The following is a 9,762-nucleotide window of genomic DNA, read 5'->3' as shown; positions in this document are numbered from 1 at the left end:
TTATTAAAGAATGGTTCTAGGAAATAATTTTGGTTATATGCACCTTAATGAATTTTTAATTTAAGTTGAACTTGTTTAATTTTTCATTTTTGCCCATCAATTTAGTTCTAAAATTCATTTGTAATTAATTACATGTCACGCAAAACTCAGGTAGCTAGGTAACCCGAGGCTATGGCTCGCAAGCCGAGGCAAGAGCCTCACTTAGCTAGCCAGGCTACATAGCATCCCATATGTGGCTGCCAAGTGGGCTACCCGAGATTGGTGCGGCTGATCTACGTGGCTGCTACTTGTGCCGGCACAATGGCGCACCATGGAAACCAAGGCAGCAGCATGGTTCGGCAACAGCTAGGTGTTGTGCGCGCGCACCATGCGTGCAGCCATGTGGCTGGATGTGGCTAGTCATGGTCGGTGCATGCATTGAGCGAGTTGTATGTGTGTGTTGCTTGGTGCGAAGGGGCAAGCAGCCTTAGTATGTGTACCTAGCTAGCATCAGGTAACCCGTACCAAACGCTACAAGGCTTGGCCTCACTAGTGCTACGTGGGGTGGTGGAAGCATATGCACCAAGTCGTATAGTCCGAGGTTGCTAGATAACCTTGCCTTGCATATGGCGTGTACTTTGTGCGTGAGCCACTTGAATGCGGTTGGCTTCATGTTTGCTTATTTTTCCGTTTTAATAATTTTATTAATTTTATTTGGTTTTAATTATTTTAATAAATGTTGAAGGCTAAGCCTCAGTTTTTTAGCGGCATTTCAAATATTCAATTTTGGCAAATATTTGGATTTATCGGCTTAATTAATGTGATTAATTAAGATGGATGCGTATTTTAGTGGGAGCTTCAATTATTAATTGTGCTAAATTACATAATCAATTAAACAACTTTGACTAGTTTTAATTAGGCATGTTAATTGGATTAACGACCTAAATTAGTTACTAGTTTATGCGTGTTTTATACATTGTTACTTGTTTTATTGTTGTAAAATGCATGAGCCATTCACAAATAGTTAATGGATGAATGGAATGTATATTTTCTCACACGGAAACTAGTGGGGCCTAATTAGGATAGAAAATACGAACTGTGATCCGTGATGTATTTTTGTAAATCTAAATAAGGTCTGCGAACCGTTGAGTATTTTTGTACCTTAATATTAGATTAGTCCTAATCGTAGATTCTAGTATTTGCATAGTTATGATTATGTCTTGAAGACGGAGGTTCTTGGAAGACGAAGCCATGAAGTTGCAAAAGTCGTCCCTTGAAGACTTGAAGACTCAAGGGGTCATGCTAGTTGCCAAATGCATCATCTTTATTAATATTTTCGACATATACTTATGATTATTTATATATGAGTTATATGTTAGATGCATGTTTAGGTTTTCAAATGTTATGATGATTAATTAAGTTCACTTAAATCAACCAATATAGAAACCCTTGGTCCCTAAAATATTGAGTGAAATTGTCATTCCAAAACAACACTTATCAACCTATTGAGAGTGGTGATAGGCTACGGCAAAGCGAGGCATCACTTTTACTCCCTAGGATACATAAGGCATACCGAGTATGCAAGTTGGTTTTGGTTGTACTCAACAATATGAGTGATGGAGTCCTAACACGTCGTGACAAAGTGGATAATTGTTGAGAGAGCATTAGATACGACGATTTATCCAACCAAGAGTGGCATGGAGCATTAACAAAGCGTTGCTTACCTTAGGAGATTGAGTGTTAAGACAAGCCAAAGCATGCTTAACCACTCTTTGTTTCTTTGGATCTTGGAATCGACTTATTCTCACCAAAATGGGGACAATAATGTGTGAATAAGACGTTTAAATAAGTTTGATTTAAATGCATGATTTAAATCTTATTTAAATATTATGAATGGTTTTTCATTTCAAATTCTTTCAATTGAAGAAACATGTCTACAAATAACTAAGAGCTATAGAATATGTTCCAAGAGTAGGCCCGAACTGAGAGGTTTGAAACCCACAAGCAGATCCTTGAGAGCAAGCTTAAGAAAGGAAAGTTAGTCAGCCCACATGTACTTAAAATGATAGGACTGTTTAAGAACATGGGAAGGTTTGATGCAGGGTATTCAACCGAGATGGCAATTGACATCATTCTCCACTCGCTGCACAAAGGCTATGATCATCAAGATGAACTATAATATGCACAGCATGGAGAAAACCCTCACCGAGCTTCATGGTATGTTGAAGCAAGCCGAACAAACGCTCATGGATGAGGGAAAGCATGATATGCTCATGATTAAAAAGGGAAAGTCGTTCAAATACTCAGGCAAGAAGAAGAAAGGCTTTATGGGGAAGGGTAAGAAGAAGACCTTTCTACCTAAGTCTAAACCTACCAAGGATAACAAGGAGAAGAAGGTAGCATCTTCTAATCTGATTCTGAATGCTTCCATTGTAAGAATAATAGACATTGGAAGAGATATTGCCTCAAGTTCAAGGAAGATAAGAAGAACGGAACCGTTGCTTCTAGACTAGGTATATTCGTTATAAACGTAAACTTCCCTAGCTCAACATCATGGGTATTAGATACCGAATGTGGCTCACACCTTTGTTCTAATTCTCAGGATCTAAGGAACATTAGAAAGCTAGCGAAGGGAAAAGTGGAACTCCGGGTCGGCAATGGAGCCAGAATTGCAACCATATCCGCATGAACTCTTAGTTTGTCTTTTCCCTCTGGCTTGTTTTGGAGCTTGAAAATTGTTATTATGTTCCGAACATTACCAAAAACATCATTTCAATTTTGGCGTTGGACGCCAAAGGTTTTGAATTTTGAGTAAAGGATAATGAATGTTTGTTTTACCTCTATAATGTTTTATATGGTATTGTACATTCTGAAATGTTCTTTATGTGCTTTCTTTAGACAAACAAGTTTATAATGTGAATAATACCGCCAAAAAGGCTAAGACCATGGAGTCAAATCAGACATACTTGTGGCATTGTCGTCTTAGCCACATTAACACCAAACGCATCAAGAAACTTCCATAGGAAGGTGTTCTTTACTCTTTCGATTTAGAATCGTTTGAGAACTGCGAAGGATGTTTATTAGGCAAGATGATTAAACAACCATTCTCCAAGTTGGGAGAAAGGGCTGGAGACTTATTGGGTATAATACACACCGATGTATATGGACCAATGAGCTCCGCCACAAGAAATGGACATTCATATTTTATCACCTTCACAGACGACTATAGTAGATATGGCTTTGTCTACCTCATGTCGCATAAATCTAAATCGTTTGAAAAGTTCAAAGAATTTCAGAGTGAAGATGAAAATCATCTTGGCAAGAAAATCAAAGCCCTTCGATCGGATCAAGGTGGTGAATACTTGAGCCAAAAATTCGATGACCATCTGAAAGAAAAGGGTATACTTAAAGAATTAACACCTCCAAGAACACAATGGAATGGAGTATCCAAAAGAAGAAATTGAAACTTGTTAGACATGGTACGATCTACAATGGGTCTTAATGATCTTCCTATCTCTTTTTGGGGACACGCACTTCTGACTTCGGCACTAACACTGAATCATGCTCCATCTAAAGCTGTAGAAAAGACTCCATACGAGTTATGGACCAATAAACCTCCTAGGTTGTATTTTCTAAAGATATGGGGATGCAAAGCATACGTCAAGAAATTGATTTCCGACAAACTTCATCCCAAATCTGACAAGGTTTACTTTGTGGGCTACCCAAAAGAAACTAAAGGGTATTACTTCTACAACAAATCGGAGAACAAAGTTTTTGTTGCTAGCGATGGTGTCTTTTTGGAGAAGGAACACCTTTCCAAAATGACAAGTGGGAGGAAAATCGAACTTGATGAAGTTTCAGAGAACGAGCAACAAAATCAGAATGACAATTAAAGAGCCCAAACAACATATGTTAACGTAGGTTAAAATGATCAAAATGTGCAAAGTGAAACCGACAATGCAAATGCTCAGTCCGTTACCCTACATAGGACTTAGAGGCCGAGATCTCAACCTGATAGATATCTTGGTATATTGTTAACCAAGAATCAGGACATCTTGATTATGGATGGAGATGAACCGGAAACCAACAAGAAAGCGATGGCAAGCACCAACTCTGCTAAATGGCATGAGGTCATGAGATCTGAATTAGATTCCATGCTTGAAAATAAAGTCAGGGACTTAATTGACTTACCCGAAGGTTACAGACAAAGATGAAAATGTATTCATTTACAAAGCTAGATTCGTAGCAAAAGGTTATAGACAAGTTCATGGTATTAATTACGATGAAACCTTTTCTCCAGGTGCAATGTTTAAATCCGTTTGGATCCTCCTAGCATTTCTGCATATTACAACTGTGAAATATGACAGATGGACATCAAAACCGCCTTCCTCAATGATATTTTGGAAGAAACTGTGTATATGACACAGCCTGAAGGTTTTGTCGACCATAACAATGCTGGGAAAGTTTGTAAGCTTACAAAGTCCATTTATGGGCTAAAGGAAGCTAGCATGAGTTAGAATCTGCGATTCGATGAAGCCATTAGTAAGTTTGGTTTTATCAAGAATCCAGATGAATCTTGTGTTTACAAGATGGTCAGTGGGAGTGAAATTTCCTTCCTAGTCTTATATGTCGATGACATATTGCTCATTGGAAATATCATTCCGTTGTTAGAGTCTATAAGGCTTGGCTCGGAAAGTGTTATTCAATGAAATACTTGGGAAAGGCTCGGTACATATTAGGCATCAAGATCCATAGGGATAAATAGAAAAGGATGATTGGATTGAGCCAAAGTACTTATATTGATAAGGTACTGGCTCGATTCGGCATGGAGGAGGCCAAGATAGGTCACCTACCCATGTTAAATGGCATAACCCTAAGGAAGAAGCAGTGTCCAAAAACACCTGATGAGCGGGAAAGGATGAATCAGATTGCATATGCTTTGCTTATTAGATCGATCATGTATGCAATGATATGTACTAGGCCAGATGTATCATATGACTTAAATGCTACGAGCCGTTACCAATCAGACCCAGGAGAGGCCCATTGGACTGCGGCAAAGAATATCCTAAAGTACCAAAAAAGGAACAAGGATAAATTCCTTGTGTATGGTGATTTAGAGGAATTAGTTGTTGAAGGTTATACCGACGCGAGCTTCCAGACAGACAAAGACGATTTCAAATCGCAATTTGGATATGGGTTCTGTCTAAATGGAGGAGCGTTTAGTTGGAAGAGTGCTAACTAGAGCACAACTGCAGATTCAACAACTGAAGTCGAATACTTGGCAGGTGCTGAAGCGGCTAAGGAGACTGTTGGTGAACTTGATGTTGTACCCTCAATCAAGGGCCCGATATCCCTCTATTGTGACAACAATGGAGTTATTGCTTAGGCCAGAGAGCCAAGGGAACATCAAAAGGTCAAACATGTCAAGCAGCGGTTTCACATGATTCGAAAATGGAAATCATAAGGTGAAATCAGAATTTGCAAAGTTGGAACGGATGAAAATGTAGCCGATCCACTTACTAAGCCTTTGCCTCAAGTGAAGCACAACAAGCACGTTGAGGCAATGAGAATCAGGCCTCGGGGAGACTGGCTTTGATTTCCCTGTTTAGTGTTTTAGTTAATTTTTGAACATTTAATGTAAGACACTAAGAAAAACCATTCAAGTTTTGGAGTAATTTAAATTTCATAAAATATTTTATCACTCTGTTTGCTATTTACTTGGGGTTTAGGATTAAATAATGAGTCCATTCGATTATGAGAATATTAAAAATAGGGTATCAAGACCAGTCTTGGTAAGGAAACACCTATTAAGTAAACATTGAATATTATAATAAAACATTTTCCCTAATCAAGGTCATTTAAACGATGGACGATTAATGACCACTTGATATTAGTGTGTAGTTTGATTTATAATACCGTTTCTTATGCTACAAGGACATGATTGTCATAAATCATTTGCACAGGTATTGGTTTATAACCATACTAGATCGACCTATGAGAATACTTTAAGATATTAAAAATCGTCATAAGTATACTTCTCATTATGGCCATCGGAACCTATTTCCTCGACCATGAGTATTGTGAGTTCTCTTGTTTGAGTACTAGTCCGCTTTGATGATGTCAAACGTCTACCGTAAAAGGGGATTACAACGGCAACACTCGGGCGGCTAGGTCCTCTCAGTAAGGGAAGCTGCAATTACAAGACTGGGAATGTCCCCATACTAAAATAGGGAAGATGTCTTTGTTGTTTACAAGGCCTCTGGAAGAGCGAGACTATAAAATGCATGGCCATGCTCGGATGGATTTTAGAAATCATCTGTTTATTGACAGTCGGACCCGGGATCGAGAAACACTTCTGGACATAATAAGGATGACGAATAAATCTTACCGTATAGTTCATGAAGAGACATTAAGTGACAAAGGAAAAAGGTTATACACTAAATACGCACTTGCCTGGAAGGACAATTGGGAGATTAAAAGGAAGGTGTCCTTTGAAAAAATGTATTATTCTGATAGAGGGTTCAGAATTATTAGAAAGCTAAATATTCGATGAGTTCAAGTGACCGGAATGCCTAGGTGGAGGCCGTTTTTTATTAGTAATATTAATGTATAATTAATATTACAGCTTAATCTTGACCGAACTCTTCGAGTCACACCCAAGAAACTAATGAACCAACGCGACGAATTAATTCAGAAGAAATTAGTGAGTCGCCCGAGTAATTAATATTTATACGTTGGAAATTTGAGTTTGGAGCGCCGAAATCGAGCGTTTGAAGTTGAGTCGAAAATAATAAAATACGAGACGAGAAAATTACTAATGAATCAACAAAATTACTAAATCACCCCTAGCATCGAAATGCCCGAGTGTTAGGGGAATATGGCCTAGAAAGGTGGCTAGCAATGTGTGCTAGCGCACCTTTGCTAGCATATCCAGTTAGCAACCCGCACCATGTGCGTGGCTGTAGGCGTCGCTCGAAGTGCGCCTACGTTAAAGCATGTGTGAATATGCTTGGCACTCATAGGAAGAGGGAATTGACATAATAAGATTAAGGACAAAGAAAGTAGGGAGCCGCCAACAAATTTTTAAGGAACTTGTAAACCATTCACGAATCATTTAAGGCAACCACGAATAAAGGGACAACAAAGGCAACAACGATTGACCCGTGAAGGTTACACCCCATTCATAATCCATGAGATTACTAACTCCATATGGTTTGGAACCACGAAAGAAGGATCGGGGATGATGGTACGAAGTGAGTCATGGAGTCACATTCGCCCGTATTGGCCTATACTCGATTCTTATAGTGAAAAGTATTCCTGCGATCTCAAAGGCTTACAAACAAAATATTCAATTCGCTCCAAATGTTATTACACTAAAATCGTTGAATATTAATGCAACATATAATTCTAAAATATCGTGATCACTTGATTAAACAATAAGATTAAAAAGGAACCTATACCGGTCGTCCAAATTATCTTATTAGGCGTGATTTTCAATTACATATTCCCTTTAAACATGCAATATGGTGATAAATAAATATAATAGAATATACATTAATATTGAAAGCAATTTAACAATAAATTGTTAGTCAAATCAAATAATAATAATAATAACCCTAATCGTGATACTAGCGACAAGAATAAAAATAAGAGTAATTAGGTGATTAATTACTCACTTTTCGCGTTTCCTTAAATTGCTACATCATGAATAAGCTGTTAGTAACTTCAATAAATATATAAATCAAATTGAAACAATTAAATTAAATAAAAATTACATTTGATTTGGTCCAAACCCTCAGTTAATTCTACCTTTCACGCCTTGGTTTAAGTATAGAACTTTGGGTATTATGTGAACTCCTTGGAGTGCTTAAGGAAGGAATGAAAGAAAAGGGAGGCTAGTGTTTAGGCTAAAGAGGGAGAAGAGGATGATTTGATGATCAAGCTTGTTGATGATTGAAAAAGGGGTGATATGACCTCTATTTATAGAGAAAAAAAAGAAGGGTCGAAGAATTAAGATAAGATCCGAATTAAATCGGAGTAAAACTCGATACACTGCAGTATTTGCGATTTTTGTTTTTATCATATTTTTAAATCAAGAAATTGGAATAAGAATATATCGTTGGAAATCTCTTGAAGTCTACTTTTTAATCCAATTAAAATCGGATTAAAATATTTTTTAGAATATAATATATGTCCGAAATATTGATCCGGTGTCAGTTTTGGATAGAGTTTGATATTTTATTCATATCTTTTCCGTTATAGCTCGGAATTGATATTATAATATATCATTGGAAACATAATTTCAAGTTCTATCCAAACATATAAAATTTGGATAAAAACTATGAGGCACGAAAATAATATCTGTCTATCTTTAAACGTCTTTCAAATCGAATAGAATTAGGACTTTCAAAAAGAAAAGTTTTATTCAATTTCAAACTCTTTAATCTTATCTTTTCAAAAAGGATAATTAATATCTTTTAGAAATTTATAAAAGCTTCTTATTAATCTTAATTGGTTAAGGAATGTGATTAAATCCTTTGGACCCTTCACTTGATCATTGGGTCGTAGGTTAGGTGGGCTTAGGTTTTGTTTGGGCTCAGTTTAATATTTTGGTCATAACTTATTCGTTATAACTCGAATTTGAGCTTATAATATATTGTTGTAAAGCTCTTTTTAAGACCCATACAAATATTAAATCATTGGACCCATATTATGGACCAAAAAAAAACTAAACTAAATGATTTTATGAAATGAATGATTCCAAAGGACACGAAATGAATTATTTTGGGTTTAAAAGCCCAAAAAGAGAAAAATAAGTTATGGTTTGGGGAAATGGGCTCAGAATTGGGCTGTTTATGAAATGGAAATATGGATTTAAGCACTCCAAGATTAAATACTCAACCCGACCAATAACGGCGGTGAAAGGTTGTTCATCATCGGGTCTGGTTTTAGGGAGACAATTTTAGGTGTCTACAGAAGCCCCCACTTTTACAGAGTTTGTAGAAACGTCAGTTTCAAAACGATAGTCAAAGTAGTCGATATGGACGGAGAATGATTTTAGACGTTCTGCGATCCTAAATCACTCTGTATACACCGATACCTGCAGAAAAATTTTAGTTCTACAAATAAAAGAGTAAAGGGATAGAATACTTATCTAACACCAGTGTATCGGTGACAAATTAGTTTGGTAGCTTCCTATGCTTGAAGGATTCCACCGGATGACGTTTGTTGAAATGCTTTCTGTAGGCGTCGCTCGAAGTGCACCTACGTTAAAGCATGTGTGAATATGCTGCGCACTCTTAGGAAGTGGGAATTAACGTATACGATTAGGGACAAGGAAAGTAGGGAGCCGCCAACAAGTTTTTAAGGAACATGTAAACAGTTCACGGATCATAAAAGGCAACCACGATAAAGGGACAACGATAAGCAACAACGATTGACCCGGGAAGGTTACACCCCATTCATAATCCATGAGATTACTAACTCCATATGGTTCGGAACCACGAAAGGAGGATCGGGCTTTATGGTACGAAGTGAGTCATGGAGTCACATTTGCCCGTATTGGCCTCTACTCGATTTTTATAGTGAAAAATGATTCCTGCGATTTCAAAGGCATACAAACAGAAATTCAATTTGCTCCAAACAATTATTAGGCTAAATTGGTTGATTATTAATGCAATATATAAGTCTAAAATATCGTGATCACTTTAATTAATAACAAGATTAAAAAGAAACCTAAACCGGTTGTCCAAATTATCTTATTAGGCGTAATTTTCAATTACA

This window comes from Chenopodium quinoa, unplaced genomic scaffold, assembly GCF_001683475.1.
Source record: "Chenopodium quinoa cultivar QQ74 unplaced genomic scaffold, ASM168347v1, whole genome shotgun sequence".
Taxonomy (NCBI): domain Eukaryota; kingdom Viridiplantae; phylum Streptophyta; class Magnoliopsida; order Caryophyllales; family Amaranthaceae; genus Chenopodium; species Chenopodium quinoa.
The sequence above is the reverse complement of the archived record's forward strand: the minus strand, read 5'-3'. Positions refer to the sequence as shown.